The sequence below is a fragment of the Oncorhynchus gorbuscha genome, linkage group LG17 (assembly GCF_021184085.1).
Source record: "Oncorhynchus gorbuscha isolate QuinsamMale2020 ecotype Even-year linkage group LG17, OgorEven_v1.0, whole genome shotgun sequence".
In the NCBI taxonomy this organism is placed as follows: Eukaryota; Metazoa; Chordata; class Actinopteri; order Salmoniformes; family Salmonidae; genus Oncorhynchus; species Oncorhynchus gorbuscha.
In genome coordinates this window covers 18928554-18948910 of record NC_060189.1, presented here as the reverse complement: position 1 = coordinate 18948910, position 20357 = coordinate 18928554, and the positions used below count along the sequence as shown (strand labels likewise).

The 20357-nt window shown below is 43.6% G+C and overlaps 1 pseudogene; it reads right to left on the bottom strand.

The window, feature by feature from the left end:
- The window catches only part of LOC124002308, a 34685-nt pseudogene extending 20567 nt beyond the window's left edge, over positions 1 to 14118 (bottom strand).
- Positions 14119 to 20357: the final 6239 nt, after the last annotated feature.

Here is a 20357-nt window from a genome sequence, read left to right as displayed (position 1 = left end):
GGACTCTGTGTTTGAAATTCACTGCTTGACTGAGGGACCTTACAGATGTGTGGGGTACAGAAATTAGGTAGTCATTCAAAAACATTATGGGGTCTTGTGTGTAGGCCAGTGACACAAAATCTCAGTTTAATGCATTTTAAAATTCAGGCTGTGACACAACAACATCTGGAAAAGGTCAAGGGGTGTGAATACTTTCTGAAGGCACTGTAGCTCCTTTTTCTCAGAATTTGCATAGTGTTTCAAGGAACCCGCCTGCAATTGCCTGTTTGAAACTGACCGTCTTTTCCTGGAACATGGCCAGGATTCCTCAACTGTTTCAGAATACCTAAATGTTTCTTGGCGTGGATGATGTTCATGTGAATCTGCCAGCATTGAATCCCAGCTAACCCTGCGTTCATTTCAGATAGGAGGGGCAATAGAAAGAAAAACACATGTCAACTATCAAGATGTTGACAAGCCAACTCTGCCAACCTAGGCATTTTGTTTAAGGGAGGATTCAAAATTGTTTATCAAATTTACCTTGGAACTATGATGTATCGAGTACAAGCCTTCAGGCGTTATCTTTCCTATACTCTGGTAATACCATGGTTGACCCCATTATATAGGATAGGAAAAGGCCTAGATGAATTGTGTGCTGTAGTACAATGTAAAAACTAAACAAATAGAAGAGTAATCACGCATAATAATACACACAATGATAATAACTTCACTATAACTATAAAAAGTAACAGAAACAGTAGCATATATGATGAGTCAAAGGAGTTGGTGAAAAAAGGGTCAATGTAGATGGTCCGGGTAGCTATTTGCTTAACTACTTTACAAGTCTTATGGTTTGGGGGTAGAAGGTGTTCAGGGTGCTGTTGGTTCCAGACCTGGTGCATCGGTACCGCTTGCCATGCGGTAGCAGAAAGAACAGTCTAAGACTTGGGTGGCTGGAGTCTGACCATTTTTAGGCCTTTCCTCTGACACTGCCTGGTATAATAATAATAATAATAAATGCCATTTAGCAGACGCTTTTATCCAAAGCGACTTACAGTCATGTGTGCATACATTCTACGTATGGGTGGTCCCGGGGATCGAACCCACTACCCTGGTGTTACAAGCGCCATGCTCTACCAACTGAGCTACAGAAGGACACACTAAACGTATGTGGACACTTCAAATCAGTCGATTTGGCTACTTCAGCCACACCGGTTGCTGACAGGTGTAGAAAAATAGAGCACACAGCCATGCCCTCTCCATAGACAAACATTGGCAGTAGAATGGCCCGTACAGACGAGCTCAGTGACTTTCAACGTGGCACCATCATAGGATGCCACCTTTCTAACAAGTCCTTCTGTAAAATGTCTGCCCTGTTAGAGCTGCCCCGGTCAACTGTAAGTGCTGTTATTGTGAAGTGGAAACGTCTATGAGCAACAACGGCTCAGCTGCAAAGTGGTAGGCCACACAAGCGCACAGAACAAGATCACTGAGTGATGAAGTGTGTAAAAATCGTCTATCCTTGGTTGCAACACTCACAACTGAGTTCAGGCAAACCAGACGGCAAGGTTCTTGCGTTCTTAATTTACGGATAGTCAGGGTCACACTCCAATACGCAGACATAATTTACAAATGAAGTATTTGTGTTTAGTAAGTGCATCAAATCAGAGGCAGTAGGGATGAGCAGGGATGTTCTCTTGATAAGAGCGTGAATTGGACCTGCTAAGCATTCAAAATGCAACGAGTACTTAAAAGGTGTCATGGAAAATGTATGGAAAGGTGTCATGGAAGGTGTCATGGAAAATGCATTTTTTTGGTTACTACGACATCTGTAAAGATGAACTCTCTCTCGAGCTACGTACAGTACATGGACCCATAAAGATGTATAGAGGGCACACTTTCCAGTAGACGGGAAAGCCCTTTATGGGCTTTGCTATCACAGAATCTATGAATGCAATGTTTGGTAGAAATATAATTCTAAAAGTAACAAACAATATTAAACTTTTTTTTTAAAAGTAAATCAGTAGGGGCTGTGTACAAGGAAAACATCAGTACGGCCCTCCCCCTCAGACTGGAGCTAGGGAAGCAGGGTGGGTAGCCGATCGCTGATGCAGCCATTACTCAGGATGGCTGGTGACGGCCCCAGACAACCATCTGCTGGAGGTACGCTTCACTCTCCCTTCAGATTAATCAACGTCATGAATCTGTCTCCGGGTATTCTCTTCTTCTACCTTTCCTACTGCATGTGGAGGACACACTGACTGTTGCAGCATTCCCACTCTTATCTCCTACTGCTCTCTCCCACTGTCTTTCAATCTCTCCACCTCTCTTCTCAGCTCAATCACTCCCACCAACTCGCTCCACATCCCATGCTCTCCCTCTTTCAAGCTTTCTCTTTCTGTCTGTCTGTGGAGCTTTGGAGGCCCGTGGGTCTACTGTGGAGAAGCAGCCCTCTAGGACGTGATGGAGCAGCTATTGAGCGACTTAAAGACCCATTAATGACAGAGACAGGCAGATTTTAATCACACTGCCAGGAAAGAACTGTGCAGGCTAGAGGAGAGGAGGCCGGGGCGAATTGGATGGGCAAGTCTCACCAACATGCTTTCCTCTCTTTGTCTGAATAACCTCCATTTTAGGAAAGGCATTGAGAAACGCAGGGTTGGCATTGAGAAACGCAGGGTTGGCATTGAGAAACGCAGGGTTGGCATTGAGAAACGCAGGGTTGGCATTGAGAAACGCAGGGTTGGCATTGAGAAACGCAGGGTTGGCATTGAGAAACGCAGGGTTGGCATTGAGAAACGCAGGGTTGGCTGGGTTGGCTGAGAAACGCAGGGTTGGCTGAGAAATGCAGGGTTGGCTGAAAAACACAGGGTTGGCGATAATGTTGAAGGGATGTCAAATGGTCTCAAATCTCTGTGGCAGAGGTCACAAACCCCTTGAACCTCCGTCAGAATATTACATCAGAGAGACAGCCATATTTATGTACTTTGTCATTTCTACTAAGCCAATAACACCTTTTTTGTTTTTCCGGTAATTTGCAATTTACAAGTGAACCTGTATTTGCCACAAGCAGCCATTTTGTATTTTCTTCTTGAATATGTATATTAACACGCAAAGCTAATCAAGGAGGAGAAAGAGGGGTGTGAATGTGATCCGTGACAGGCAGACCTACGGCACAATGGACCGGAGGGCAAACGAGGAGTCATCCAATCACGCTGGACCGAAGCCTTCAAGGACAATCAGACTCAGTCAATGTGACAGAGGTAGTCAGTGCATTCCTTCCAGGGGTGAGAACATGCATGGCAACAGATGAAATAACACAAAGGATAAAGCCTAAGTCACGACAATATGGACCAGCAGCTGCAAATGTAAAATGGATTACATTGTTTCTTCTTATCACCAGTCAGCTACAATGTGCCCCTCTTTCCCTCATGTTAAAATGGATTAACCACTAAATCCACTAATGGGTCGTTTCATCCAATTGCCATTTTCTGACCAATGAGTTTTATAAGGTTCAATGATGTTCTCTGTTCGTTGGTTAGAGAGTACAACTATTAAACGCATTTTCACAAAAAGGTGAGGAGGTTACACTGCTAATTGTTATATAGGTAACATAGCCCCTGCTTCTGGTTTAATGTACTGTAAAAATGGGAGATACACACTGCTAACACTTGTGTTTGTGACACATTTTCTCAGAAATGCTGAACAACATTATTACAGCTACACAGCAGCAACGTTCCTTCGTCTGTATTAACCCGTTCCTACAGATTTTAATACACACACCAGAACCGGGTTACCATAGTTCAGATGTGACTGATACATGCCAGGAATAAAGAAAAAGAGAAAAACACAAGTGAAACTTCAATAAGAGCAAATCCCTATTCATAAAAACACACAATTCACAATCCAAAGCTAGAGAGAGCAAGATAATACCAACAATTAGAATGTAGAGCAGATGTTGGATTTGTCTAGCTTGGCTATGTGCACGTTCTCCTCGGTCGAAGAACTCGTGCTGCTCCACCAGGCCTCCGCAGACGGTGTGGACAAACAGAAAGACACAGAGAGGCACAGCCTTCAGGAATACAGCTCTCCATCATCCACCCTTACTTCATGTGCATTGCTTCTTAGCAATGGTTATGGCCAGTAGTAGATGTCTTGGCCGAATGTACTCTCGTACTGCACTGCCTCAAGCACTTAATATCAGTCCTACCTTTGCCCACGAGTGCACTTCAAGGTATTGATAAAAACACTCTCTGGGTAAGTGGCTATGAACAAAGATTTTGCACAAATCCAGCTATAAACAGGCCTCAGGGGACATGAAAATGAGACTAATCTAGAAACACCCTCTCACCCTTTTGGTAGAACTTAAGGACCTATATTGACACAAAACATAAGTATATACAGTATTGTAAGGGCGGTAGGTAGCCTAGCAGTTAGAGCTTTGGTCCAGTAACCGAAATGTTGCTAGTTCGAATCCCAGAGTAGACAATGTGAAAAATCTGTCAATGTGCCCATGAGCAAAGCACTTTAACCCTAATTGCTTCAGGGCCTAAGTTGATAATGGCAGACCCTGGCCTGGCTGTGACCCCACAATATGAGGGTCTCAGGGAGAGTGGGATATCCAAAAACACATTTCCAATTCACACATGCATATTAATACACACTTGTACATTTGAAAATTTTACAAATATAAAACACACACCTAATTATTATTATTTGGTTTATTATTGATTTATGGTCTATTTCACTGTTCATCCAAACAGGAATTCCTGTAACACCAGTCTTCCATTAGTCAGTATGTTATGAATTATTATAAACTCAGCAAAAAAAGAAATGTCCCTTTTTCAGGACCCTGTCTTCAAAGATAATTTGTCAAATCCAAATAACTTCACAGATCCTCATTGTAAAGGGTTTAAACACTGTTTCCCATGCTTGTTCAATGAACCATAAACAATGAATGAACATGCACCTGTGGAACAGTCGTTAAGACACTAACAGCTTACAGACGGTAGGTAATTAAGGTCACAGTAATGAAAACTTAGGACACTAAAAGAGGCCTTTCTACTGACTTTGAAAAACACCAAAAGAAAGATGCCCAGGGTCCCTGTTCATCTGCTTGAATGTACCTTAGGCATGCTACAAGGAGGCATGAGGATTGCAGATGTGACCAGGGCAATAAATTGCAATGTCCGTACTGTGAGACGCCTAAGACAGCGCAACAGGGAGACAGGATGGACAGCTGATCATCCTCGCAGTGGCAGACCACGTATAACAGCACCTGCACAGGATCGGTACGTCACACCTGCAGGACAGGATGGCAACAACAACTGCCCGAGTTACACCAGAAATGCACAATCCCTCCATCAGTGCTCAGACTGTCCCTGTATTGCAGGTCCTCACCAGACATCACTGGCAACAACGTCACCTACGGGCACAAACCCACCGTCGCTGGACCAGACAGGACTGGCAAAAAGAGCTCTTCACTGATGAGTCGCGGATTTGTCTCACCAGGGGTGATGGTCAGATTGGCATTTATCGTCGAAAGGAATGAGCGTTACACCGAGGCCTGTACTCTGGATCGGGATCGATTTGGAGGTGGAGGGTCCGTCATGGTCTGGGGCGGTGTGTCACAGCATCATCGGACTGAGCTTGATTCCATTGCAGGCAATCAATGCTGTGCGTTACAGGGAAGACATCCTCCTCCCTCATGTGGAACCCTTCCTGCAGGCTCATCCTGACATGACCCTGCAGCATGACAATGCCACCAGCCATACTGCTCATTCTGTGCGTGATTTCCTGCAAGACAGGAATGTCAGTGTTCTGCCATGTCCAGCGAAGAGCCCGGATCTCAATCCCATTGAGCACATCTGGGACCTGTCCAGGAACTTGCAGGTGCCTTGGTGGAAGAGTGGGGTAACATCTCACAGCAAGAACTGACAAATCTGGTGCAGTCCATGAGGAGGAGATGCACTGCAGTACTTAATGCAGCTGGTGGCCACACCAGATACTGACTGTTACTTTTCATTCGGACCCCCCTTTGTTCATGGACACATTATTCCATTTCTGTTAGTCACATGTCTGTGGAACTTGTTCAGTTTATGTCTTAGTTGTTGAATCTTGTTATGTTCATACAAATACTGACACGTTAAGTTTGCTGAAAATAAACGCAGTAAACATTTCTTTTTTTGCTGAGTTTATTTACATGAACATGTATAAAATCACAGAATGAACAGCAATGTGCTGTTCAGTCTTATGTCATCAGCAGGAGACCAGCTCATGAAATACCCATTATTTGTCTTCGACATCCACTCTCCCTAGACACCAACTCCATCATCAAGTTTGCTGATAACCAACAACGACGAGTCAGCCTATAGGGAGGAGGTAAGTAAACTGGCATTGTGGTGTCATGACAACCTCTCCCTCAACGTCAGCAAAACAAAGGAGTTGATTGTTGACTTCAGGAAGCAGAGGTAACATGCCCCAATCTACATCAACGGGACTGCAGTAGAGAGTCATGAGTTTTAAGTTCCTCGCCGTCCACATCACAGAGGACTTATCATGGACCAACACCACCACTACTCTTATCAAGAGGGCGCAATAGCGTCTCTACTTCCTAAGGCAGATGTAGAAATTTGGCATGCGACCCTGTGCAATCATCTACAAATACTAACGCTGCACCATCGAGAGCGTCCTAAACAGTTGCATGATGGCCTAGTACTGGAATTGCTCCGTCCATGACCGCAAGGCCCTCCAGCAGGTGATGAAGACGGCCCACTACATCACTGGGACCACCCATCCAGAAAATCTACTCAAAACAGTGCCTAAAAAAGGCCTGCAAAATCATCAAGGACCCCACACACCCCAGCCACAAGCTGTTCTCTCCTTTACCGTCAGGCAGACGGTATCGGATCATGAGGTTTGATACCAACAGGCTCAGAGTCAGTTTCGATCTACAAGCCATCAGACTGCTTAACACTTGAACTGGACTGACCACCTGCTGATTCTATGCATAGTCACTTCACCCCTACCTACATGTACAAATGACCTCAACCAACCTGTACCCCCTGTATATGGCCTCGTTATTGTTATTTTATTGTGTTGCTTTTTAGATTATTTGGTAAATATATTCTTAACTCTTTTTGAACTGCATTGTTGGTTAAGGGCTTGTAAGTAAACATTTCACTGTAAGGTCTACTACACCTGTTGTATTCAACGCATGTGACAAATAACGTTTGATTTGATTCTCCGCACCTTAGCACACACACACACACACACACACACACACACACACACACACACACACACACACACACACACACACACACACACACACACACACACACACACATCACTGCTGCTGCTGCTACCATACTCTTATAATGATAGCTAAATACAGCACAATTTAAACACTTTCTCTAAAACATGTGGAAATATTGGACTATGAATTGTGCCACCCTGTATTATACACTCTTAAAACCAATTCCAAAAGGGTTCTTTGGCTGGAACCAAAAAGGGCACTTTAAAGGGTCATGCTTTGGGGACCCTTTTAGATTCTAGATAGCACCTTTTTATCTCAAGTGTACTTATGCTAAAATGTGTATTCTATTCTACTGAGCCATTTACTTTATGTTCTTATTCTTATCTTTTGTTATTTCTTAATGCTGTTGCATTGAGAAGGAACCTGCAAGGATACATTTGGTAGGACGACGTATACCACGTGTATCCAATACAAGGATACATTTGGTAGGACGACGTATACCACGTGTATCCAATACAAGGATACATTTGGTAGGACGACGTATACCACGTGTATCCAATACAAGGATACATTTGGTAGGACGACGTATACCACGTGTATCCAATACAAGGATACATTTGGTAGGACGACGTATACCACGTGTATCCAATACAAGGATACATTTGGTAGGACGACGTATACCACGTGTATCCAATACAAGGATACATTTGGTAGGACGACGTATACCACGTGTATCCAATACAAGGATACATTTGGTAGGACGACGTATACCACGTGTATCCAATACAAGGATACATTTGGTAGGACGACGTATACCACGTGTATCCAATACAAGGATACATTTGGTAGGACGACGTATACCACGTGTATCCAATACAAGGATACATTTGGTAGGACGACGTATACCACGTGTATCCAATACAAGGATACATTTGGTAGGACGACGTATACCACGTGTATCCAATACAAGGATACATTTGGTAGGACGACGTATACCACGTGTATCCAATACAAGGATACATTTGGTAGGACGACGTATACCACGTGTATCCAATACAAGGATACATTTGGTAGGACGACGTATACCACGTGTATCCAATACAAGGATACATTTGGTAGGACGACGTATACCACGTGTATCCAATACAAGGATACATTTGGTAGGACGACGTATACCACGTGTATCCAATACAAGGATACATTTGGTAGGACGACGTATACCACGTGTATCCAATACAAGGATACATTTGGTAGGACGACGTATACCACGTGTATCCAATACAAGGATACATTTGGTAGGACGACGTATACCACGTGTATCCAATACAAGGATACATTTGGTAGGACGACGTATACCACGTGTATCCAATACAAGGATACATTTGGTAGGACGACGTATACCACGTGTATCCAATACAAGGATACATTTGGTAGGACGACGTATACCACGTGTATCCAATACAAGGATACATTTGGTAGGACGACGTATACCACGTGTATCCAATACAACGATACATTTGGTAGGACGACGTATACCATGTGTATCCCTTACATACGACTAATACAACTTAGAAATGTTTGTGCGATGAACATGCATGAGCACAAATGAACAACTGCAGCATAAACACACTACTCACATACTTACACAGACGCCTGCGCACAAACGTCACATGTACTTACACACACACATGGTGTAAAAGCTGCCTCTGTGTGATTAAATAATCATTGGAGCTATTTCTTCTAAGAGAATGAACAATCAGCCCTAGTTTCATTCACTTCACTTACTCCATCCATTCCATACAGATGAAATATTTACTCATAGAGGGCTCCTGGAGAGGGACTTCTTCTTCAGGGGACCCTAGTCCATCAGACAGCAACCTAAAGCCCATCCCCAAGAACAGAGAAACATTCTCTGTAGTCAGTAGCCTAGGCCTATAATCTTATATAATAAGCATTCCCCTGGAACCCACCAGCGACACAGAGAAAAGGCAGTAAAAAGGGGCCTCAATACTGCTGTGTGATATATATCCACCAGGCATCATAACCCAACAACGTATCACAATTCTGAAGACACTTCTGAGACAACATTGATTTAACGCAGCCGTAATGAACCCTTGAACTGTACGTGTCTAGTGACAGCAGCAGAAAAGGGGGCAATGGAAGAGGAGGAGAACAGAGAGTAAATAGGGGGTCCTACCCCCTGGTGTGGGGTGATGTGTGGCTGATTGTGAGCCCATTTACAAGTGTGTGTGCTCCACAAACGGAGCATTGTCATCATCAACTTGGATACACAGCCAAGATGCTCTCTGTGTGTGTGTGTGTGTGTGTGTGTGTGTGTGTGTGTGTGTGTGTGTGTGTGTGTGTGTGTGTGTGTGTGTAGAGTAGAGCAGAGCGTGGGGTCCTACCTCAAGTTTGGGGATGAAGGCCCGTCCTGGGATGGTGAAGAAGCTCTTGACAGCACAGAGGTACTGGGCCATGATGGACAGATGACTCCTCTGCCTGCTGGCTGTCAACCTCTGGAGAGGGGAACCCAACATGTTGTGTCAGTATCATTTCTGGACCTGAGCAGTTAGATCAACAAAAAAGGGCTGAATAATCAGACTGGAAAATAAGTTACTGATTCAGGAACATCGACCGAGTGAGAATAGACAGTATTGAACAAACAGCACACACACCTCTGCCACCTCCTTCTGAAAGGTAAGGGTCAGTCTGGTCCGGCCGTAACAAAAGGGTCCAGTTCTGTTGGATATGTTCTCCAGACACTTGATGATGAGAGGAGTGGACACGCTGAAGGTAAGGGTCAGTCTGGTCCGGCCGTAACAAAAGGGTCCAGTTCTGTTGGATATGTTCTCCAGCCACTTGATGATGAGAGGAGTGGACACGCTGAAGGTAAGGGTCAGTCTGGTCCGGCCGTAACAAAAGGGTCCAGTTCTGTTGGATATGTTCTCCAGACACTTGATGATGAGAGGAGTGGACACGCTGAAGGTAAGGGTCAGTCTGGTCCGGCCGTAACAAAAGGGTCCAGTTCTGTTGGATATGTTCTCCAGCCACTTGATGATGAGAGGAGTGGACACGCTGAAGGTAAGGGTCAGTCTGGTCCGGCCGTAACAAAAGGGTCCAGTTCTGTTGGATATGTTCTCCAGACACTTGATGATGAGAGGAGTGGACACGCTGAAGGTAAGGGTCAGTCTGGTCCGGCCGTAACAAAAGGGTCCAGTTCTGTTGGATATGTTCTCCAGCCACTTGATGATGAGAGGAGTGGACACGCTGAAGGTAAGGGTCAGTCTGGTCCGGCCGTAACAAAAGGGTCCAGTTCTGTTGGATATGTTCTCCAGACACTTGATGATGAGAGGAGTGGACACGCTGAAGGTAAGGTTCAGTCTGGTCCGGCCGTAACAAAAGGGTCCAGTTCTGTTGGATATGTTCTCCAGACACTTGATGATGAGAGGAGTGGACACGCTGAAGGTAAGGTTCAGTCTGGTCCGGCCGTAACAAAAGGGTCCAGTTCTGTTGGATATGTTCTCCAGACACTTGATGATGAGAGGAGTGGACACGCTGAAGGTAAGGGTCAGTCTGGTCCGGCCGTAACAAAAGGGTCCAGTTCTGTTGGATATGTTCTCCAGCCACTTGATGATGAGAGTGGACGCTGGACACGTCTGGAAGGTAACAAAAGGGTCCAGTCTGGTCCAGGTGGACAACGTAACAAAAGGGTCCAGTTCTGTTGGATATGTTCTCCAGACACTTGATGATGAGAGGAGTGGACACGCTGAAGGTAAGGGTCAGTCTGGTCCGGCCGTAACAAAAGGGTCCAGTTCTGTTGGATATGTTCTCCAGACACTTGATGATGAGAGGAGTGGACGCTGAAGGTAAGGGTCAGTCTGGTCCGGCCGTAACAAAAGGGTCCAGTTCTGTTGGATATGTTCTCCAGCCACTTGATGATGAGAGGAGTGGAACGCTGAAGGTAAGGGTCAGTCTGGTCCGGCCGTAACAAAGGGTCCAGTTCTGTTGGATATGTTCTCCAGACACTTGATGATGAGAGGAGTGGACACGCTGAAGGTAAGGGTCAGTCTGGTCCGGCCGTAACAAAAGGGTCCAGTTCTGTTGGATATGTTCTCCAGACACTTGATGATGAGAGGAGTGGACACGCTGTAACAAAAGGGTCAGTTCTCCAGACACTTGATGATGAGAGGAGTGGACACGCTGAAGGTAAGGGTCAGTCTGGTCCGGCCGTAACAAAAGGGTCCAGTTCTGTTGGATATGTTCTCCAGACACTTGATGATGAGAGGAGTGGACACGCTGAAGGTAAGGGTCAGTCTGGTCCAGCCGTAACAAAAGGGTCCAGTTCTGTTGGATATGTTCTCCAGCCACTTGATGATGAGAGGAGTGGACACGCTGAAGGGAAGGTTCCCAACGATATGCAGGTCCGGTGGATCTGGAGGGACAGTTTTAATAGTGTTAGGTTCTAAATGAACCGAGTAAAACTCAGACGATTAGTAAAGCTCAAACTAAGTTTATTCACCCACTGGGTCATACAGCTGCATAAGACAAAGACATGGTTCCACCAGTGGTGGTATATAAACCCCAATTTGAGTGACGTGCTCCTTCTCTCTGAACATTACATCATTATTGCTAGACAGGAAATTAAGTGACGCGGGCCATAAACTGTTCCTTCTCCCGTAATGTGACCTGACCTCGACCCCCTTCCTCAGTAAACCACATCTCTCCACCCTTATCAGTGCCTGTCACATGTGCTTGCCCTTCCTCTACACAATACGTTCCCCCTTTGGATAACCATTAACTCCTGGTGTAGAAACTAGACGATGGCACTCAATATTCCAATAGGATACCTGATAATCAACAATACTTCAAGTTTAGAACTCATCAGTAGTATCACACTGTTGCAACACAATGTACAAAACATAAATCAATGTAATGTGTGTTCCAGACTTAAAGCAATCTAGTAGGCGCTTCCATCAATCAGGCAAGTGGCAAATCTACCTCAATACTAAGTCTACTTCTTCATCTCACTCACCATCCTCCCATGACCTTGGTTATGACTTTTGGGAATCCTTGGTCCATTCTGGACGTGAGTATGTCACCATGGACAACCCTGAGCTTCCTTGGTGCTGCTTCAGACAAAAGCTGTGGAAACAGAAATTACAAATTACAGGCACTTGAGTATTTACTGTTTCCAATTTGAGCAATTATTTTAAAGACAAACTCTTCCTGCTTGGTCTCCTGTAGCTACGTTTAGTCCGTATATGAAGCGGTTGTCCTTCTCCACAACCAGCAGGTCTGCAGCCCCAGCATTAAGGATGGAGTGGGTCAGCCCTCCAGGTCCTGGACCCACCTCACACACATGGGCGTCCGTCAGACTGCCAGCCTGGCATACAATCTTATCTACACACACAGTTCAGAACACACAGTGACCAGGGTGCATTACTTACAAACATTGGAATGGGTTGGGTATATTAAGGTGAACAATGTATCAAGTCGATCTTACATGCCTTTCAACAACAGTGTCTTCCATTTGTCTTGCAAGCAAAATAAGGGTTGGCCGGGGCACGGTATTTTACCATATCCCTGGCTCCTATCGCTCTTTGGCAAAGTTGGCTAAGCTGCTTTTGTACTAAAACAGAAACCTTGTTCAAGGGCACCAGAACAGATCTGCAGCACTGCATCAATGATAGAGTCAGTAGTATCTGTTGCTTGTGAACAAGCCTATGTGAGCACTGCAGTCCGGCACACTGAATGTGTTGTGAACAGGGGGAGAAAAAAAAACACCATTGTGTCCTCACAGTGTACCAGGTGTTGGTGCATTGCAGCTAGAGGAGAAGGCTGACTCACCTGTGAGCCTCATGTCCAGCAGAATGTTCTGGGACAGCTGTTTCTCTGCTCACAGTTTGTACAGCTTGATTACCTCCCCAATGGTGGGCAGGGAAGGCAGGCGAAACAACGCCATCTTTCTGGGAGCCGCCATCTCTCAAACTGTGCTGCTGTGGGAATATAAAGGATGGTACTGTAATAGCAATTAAACTCAGAAGGGAAACGTCAGAGTAATTAGTGATAGAACAGAGGTCTGGGGATTATCTGCTAATCTCTCGTAATTAACATGCTAATGCATCCAGGTTCTAATCACAATGTATATAGGGTTTACTCAGCAATGTATATATCAAGGGTTTCATTTTAGAGCTTCAAGATACTAGGTGAAAGCACAACTGCTATTGTCAAGGAATGATCAATGGTAGAAAAAAAATACATGGTACTTTGAGGATTAAAAACATGATCTTGATCGCCACCCAGTGGATAAATTACCAAACGACATCGTATTATGAAATCGATATTGGGCATTATATTTTATAGTGTGTCTGCCAAAGACACTGGAATTACTCTGCGGTGGTTCTGCTCCATAATGTCATTCATTCACACTATAACAGTCATCTGCTGGCTGGCTAAGAAAAATTCAAAGGCAAGTGTCAATTTACTAGTTTAGCTACTTGAGTTTGGATAAGTGAAGCAGAGTGCGGGACCTACAGACCTACAACAGGCATAATGTGATACATTGTAGCTAACGTTAATGCTTGACACTGTGACTGTGAAGATATTTTGCTCTTTACTGAATCGGTGGCTAGCAACTCGAAACGTGTAACGTTAACTCTGTAGCTAGCCAACTGAGAAACCAGCATCGACTTTTTGCTTATTTTTCTCTATAGCTAATTATAAAGGTCGCATACAAAAACCCCTGACCTGAAAAAGTTGCAACAATTTTAGGTTCAAACTCGACCATGCAAATATGACTTTGAGAACGGTAAAATAAAGATAAGAGTTCACCGGAATACACGCTTTTCACCAGTCTGGATGTTCTTCCTGAAATGCTTCGGTCGTCAGGAAACTGGCAGGATGACATCCAATGAGATTGGCGGAACTTCAGTTTGACAGTGAAGGACTCTATTAAACTGTCCCGGGTTGCACCGGCCATTGGACCGTCACGTGGACCATCGAAGCCGATGAGGGTGGCGCGCCCTACAAAAATAAATTTAACTGTATTTTAAGACGGTTAAATGCTCTACTAACAAAAAAAGCTGTTAGAATTGTAAGTATATGTATGTCCCTTAAGGTCCTTGTGTAATTGTAATGTGATATTGTACCCCCTAGCTCGATTGTCTATTGTTTGTAATCTATGTATGCTTGTGTTCCCTCATGTGCTTTATGTATTGTATTTGTTATTAATAAAAATTAATTTTAAAAAAATAAAAAAAGGGTGGCGCGCCCTACTTAAATCGAAAAGTAATCTTGATCATTTTGTCAAAAAGGCCGAATGCATCGTTCACAAACATACATATTTTTTCCATAAAATATATGTTCGAATTTTATAAATAGTTTTCAGTGGGACGACAGATAAATCGTTTTCATCAAAAGCAATAACTTTTGCACATGAAAACACAGAATCCTACTTATTTCTCCACGTGCTTAACCTACGTCACTTTTGTTTAGAGCCGGCTTCGCTGTCGGCCAGTACAGGATACCCAGTTCATGCCCCGGTGGCAGCCAGGTTCCGGAGCGGATGAAATCCCTTTTCACCCACTGAAAACTACGCTTACAAGCCAGCTTAATCGAATCCCCTCCTTGAAAGTCCACATACTTTTGATTAAACGCTATTATAGCCAGCAGAAGAAAGCATGTTGATGGCAAACTTACTACATTTGAAATATACTATGTTATCCAAAATGTGCATTGCAATTGGTTGATGTATTCCCTAGAGAACAATTAATTGTGGTTATGTCATGATTTCTCATCCTCAGCAGGTTTGATTTGTCTGCTATTTACAACTGTGGACAACCTTGACTCATCCTTCTGGCCGACTGAGATGTAAAAAAAAAAAACGATTGACAGATGCATGGTGCTCAAAGCTGCATTTTTTTTGCCGTAATGTTTATCGTCTACGTTTATAATGATACATCACTATTGTATATATGCTTTAAACAGACAATGGGATGATAATTCATGTGATCTAATTTCCATCAGTGGGGAAGAGGAAGAGACAAGCCCTCCAGCTGGTGGCGTTTTTTCGTTGTTTTTTCCCACCAAGCAAGTAGTTTTTGTATGGAGGTCAATGAGAGTGCCGAATTTGGTCAACCGAAAAAAAAAAATGCTACATGGCTTATTTGCTACATGAGGTTTATTTGATCTAATAGAAGTTCCGTAAAGCTTAAGTTGTTACGAATACCGATATATGTAGAACACGTGACATCACAAGAGATGTGATGTTGTCTTGAGATGGCTATGCATATTCATAGTATGACGCTAGTAGCATAGCATCTCTTTCCATTGAATGCAGGCGGTTAACGTCAAATATCATCGTCGAATATTCAAAAATGGATCACAATACTGTATCCACCGATCCAAAGAAAGGTTAGGCGGGAGTTAGACAGCCCGCCGTGCCGCGTTGTGTACAACAACTCCCATGGTTAGGGCGGATATATTTATCTTGTCAGTATATCCATAGTCTTTGTTTCCATACATCCCTATTTCATAATTACGTAATACTATTGCGTAATAATGTATTATTGTATTGACAAATGACTTTCATCAACAGCTCTTTTTCAATGTCCCCACAGAAATAAGCAACATGTTATGGATGAGTAGCCTGTCAGCTATGAGGAGATGCATAATTTACTTGGGGAGTTATTATAAAGATTCCTCATAACCTCTTGGTAAACAGCATTATAATTTCAGCTTCAGACTTTACAACACATTCGGATAATTACATTATCCTCTCAGCAAGATGGAGTTACTGTAGGGGAGAGATTCGTCAAAACAGGCATTGACTAAGGAGGGTCGATCGTGCACACGCAGCTGTTGGTTAGAATGAACCCTGTGGCCCTGAGTCCCTCATCTCCCCGGCAGCTCTGTTCTCAGTACAGGGAGGGTCAGGGTGCACTATTTTTGTTGAGGTGCAAACGCTCCCCTCCAGGGTATGTGGATGAGTGGCAGTTACAGGCTCGGTCTGCGATGCTGCTTGCTGCTATGGAAACAAGTCGACCAATCACGTGCTTCAAAGAGTGCTTCGTATAGACCTTTTGTCTTCACTTTCTCTCCCGGAAAGTCACATTTCTGGCAATTTATTCCGATAAGATGCCATTATTTAATTGAAGAGCATTGGACAAATCAGTGCCCTCCAGACTGATAATGCTGCATGTATATTTTAGAGGTACATCCAAATGAAGTTAACACTGATTGTCATACATTCAACTATTGTTATTTAAATGAGCATACAATTAAATAAGATTTAAATATATATATATATATATTTACCAATCTTAAACTATAATGGACAGACAGTACAACACTATAGCCTACACAACAATATAGCCTACACAGAGATTGTGCTGCTTAGCCAATGAAACTGGTACTATAGCATTGGAGGGCTTATTAAAGAAATGATCACAGTCTAGTAAATCCTGTGAATACAATACAGTATCATCTGACAGTCCCTGCTGGTCTGCTTTTTCTGCTGATGCCCCTGTCTTTCTGTGGGGTCACTCCTAGGCAGAGACATGAGCCGCCGCTTATGGCCCATCGGCCCCTCGTCATTGAAAAAGTAAATACAGTATATATATATATTTTTTAGAAACTCAGTCTGGGTCTCAAGTTATTGTTGAGAGGTAGAATAGTAGAATACACAAGGTCCTCTTGTCATGTCAGTCACTGACAGTCACTCAGTTAATGAATGTCAGTGAAACATTTTTAGATTGCTAGGTATAGCCAGCTATCTAAACCTTATAGTAATCCTGGCCGAATTACCAACCAGTCATGCAGGACACGTGCCCAGATGTGCTGGCCTCCAGAGGGCTACCAGCTATCACATGAATATGACATAAATGATGGCAAAATGAATAGAATTGCAGAAAATGTGTTTGAAAAATTGCAAGTTTTTCTCTCCACCCTATGGCAGTGTGTGTAGAATAGCAGAAAATGTGCTTTGAAACGGCAACATTTTCTTTATGCCGGTTTTACGGTAGTATTGCAGGAAATTAACTTTAAAACTGCAATTTTTTCTCTCTGACGTCAAGAGGGGGGCCACTAAAAGGTTTTGCCCATGAGAACGCCCCAACCAAATCTCACTTAGTGCCCCCAAAAGTTGAGGGCCGGCCATGGTGAAAAAAGGTGCTATCTAGAACCTAAAAGGGAACTTTGGCTGTCCCCATAGGATAAACCTTTGAAGAACCCTTTTTGGTTCCAGGTAGAACCCTTTCGGTTCCAGGAAGAATGCTATTGGGTTCCATGTGGATCCAACATAGCCTACCCTCTCATTCACATGTTCCTGTCAGTATGGAGCAGCAGACTAGGCTAGCTGCAGACAAAGGTTGTGTTCCTGCCTGACTACATTGCAGAAAATTCTGGATCGTACAAAGCCTGGATAGATATTTAACATATCAGCTAAACCACATCATATGATATAGCAATCCTGTCTCTGACTGCTACACATCTTTCCACCATTCCAATTCTGACACCAATGGAGCAAATTCTGAGGATAGGCCCGACCAGGACTCAAACCTGGGTCCAGCATCTGTCAAGCCAACACCTTAACCATTACGCCAAGAGGTTGTCAAGGTCACATAGTGTTGGGTTAAGGTCACAACAATATTAATTACAGCTCTTTCTTGTCACATGCTCTTTTGTAAGCCTTAATAAAGACTTCAGAAGTGTTAGCGGACATACTCAAACATTAATTAACATAACCTTAACCACTTAAACTGGTACAACACTTCCACTCATGGGTGGCCAATAAAGAACTAATCACGCCCCCACTAATCCACGCCTCTACCTTTATATTCAAAATATTGGGCACAAATATACCATTATGCTAGATTATTCGCACATTTACGCTAAAAGGTATCAAACAGTACTATGTTAGATCATATGTGTACCTCTTAAGGTAAGGTACATTATGTGTATTTTGAGGGAACAATACTGTAACCTAACCTTACCCCTTTTTCTGAAAGTGTAGAGAAGGTGCTTGCATGTGGTTTGGAAGCAGTCCTAAAAATATCAAAATCCTTCATGGCTTATTGTCTTCATGCACCGACTGAGAGTCCTCTATTTCCAGTATACTCATATCTAGTTTAACTCAAGTGTCTGCCATGCAGGCTCTCGCCTTTGCAGAACAAAGAAGTAAAGTGACAGTTAAAAGGTGGTATTATCACCACATAAAACTGGATGTCAGCTTTAATGCTAAAAGTTCTGCAACTTTTTTTGCCAAAGCATTATGTGCTGCCCTCTACACCCTCTGAATGAATACATGTTAGTTTGTGGGAGAAACCCTAGGTATCTTCACCTCTTATTTGATCTGATTTTATACACCAGTAGTACTGTAGTAACATGTTGAAGCATTAAAAAGGTAAAATGGTGGAGAAAAAAAACGTAAATACTGCTGTGTAACTGTAACTGACTCATTATACAAAGCCAATTTAATGCATTAACAGCCAGTTTCAACTACATTTTCAATTTCAACTGCTAGCCCAATGGCCGGCAGATGGCAATATTGAGTGTTTCATCTCACTGTCCAAAGGGAATCTATGCAGCCGGCGATACACTCGTATCCCCCGTGGACCAGTTCGTATATAAAACATTCTCCATTCAACCTGCAAAGGCGTCGATTTCCTCCTTAACTCGATTTTTTTTATTTAACCTTTATTTAACTCAATTTAATGGTGAGAGGCAATAAAAATGTTCCACCACCATGCTACAGTGGCTAATGCTAGTCCCCGATGTTGCATATTGTGTTCAGCCAATCAGACCAGCTGTGAACGCCAATTAACTCAGTGTTTACAGAAATATTTGCTTTGCAGCTGTTATTGTGGGACTAAACCAAGTCTATATTTCGGTCCTTATGACGGTCCATCAGAATTCCCAGAGACCATTAATTTGTAGGCCTACATATTTCTTAGGAATTTTTAAATTGAGTTATACAGTGTAAATGTACAACTCACACTAATACATTCCTTTCGTTTCCTTCTTTGATTTCAGGATTACCATAACTGTGGGCATCAAATCAAATTTATTTCAAAACAAATGTATTTATATAGCCCTTCTTACATCAGCTGATATATCAAAGTGCTGTATAGAAACCCAGCCTAAATCCCCAAACAGCAAGCAATGCAGGTGTAGAAGCATGGTGGCTAGGAAAAACTCCATAGAAGGGAATGGAAGAAACCTAGAGAGGAACCGGGCTGTGAGGGGTGGCCAGTTCTCTTCTGGCTGTGCCGGGTGGAGATTATATCAGAACATGGCCAAGATGTTCAAATGTTCATAAATGAATAGCATGGTCAAATAATAGTAATCACAGTGAATATGTCAGGGTTCCATAGCCTCAGGCAGAACAGTTGAAACTGGAGCAGCAGCACGGCCAGCTGGACTAGGGACAACAAGGAGTCATCATGCCAGGTAGCCCTGAGGCATGGTCCTAGGGCTAAGGTCCTCCGAGAAAGAGAGAATTAGAGAGAGCATACTTCAACACAGGACACAGGATAAGACAGAATAAATACTCCAGATATAACAGACTGACCCTAGCACGTCATAATTCCTCTCTGCAAGGGATAGTTTTTTAGAGTAATATGCACATGGATACAATTTTTGTGGATTACCTTGTCGTTGAGACAGGATAGCCCCCACGCCCACCTTTGAAGCATCCACCTCCCAGGGAATCGTGGGATCTGCGTGTTTGAGCAATGGGGCGGAGGTGAAACATCCCTTCAGTAGGTGGAAGGCCTCGTCAGCTGCTGGACTCCACACCAACCTACGGGGATCACCCTTGAGGAGAGAGGAGCGGGCAATGGAGCTAAAGTTCCTGATGAAACGGCAGTAGAAGTTGGCAAACCCCAAAAACCGTTCTAAAGCCTTTATGGTGGTTGGGTCAGGCCATGACCTGAACACATTTACCTTCTTGACTTCCATCTTCACTCCTTGCGGGCTGATTTTGTAGCCTAGGAAGGAGACAGTCTCCCGATGAAACTGGCACTTCTCAGTCTTGACAAACAGTTGGATAACCAGGAGGTGTTCCAGGACTACTCGGACGTGAGCGATGTGATCCTCCAAGGTAGCCAAGTAGACCAGGATG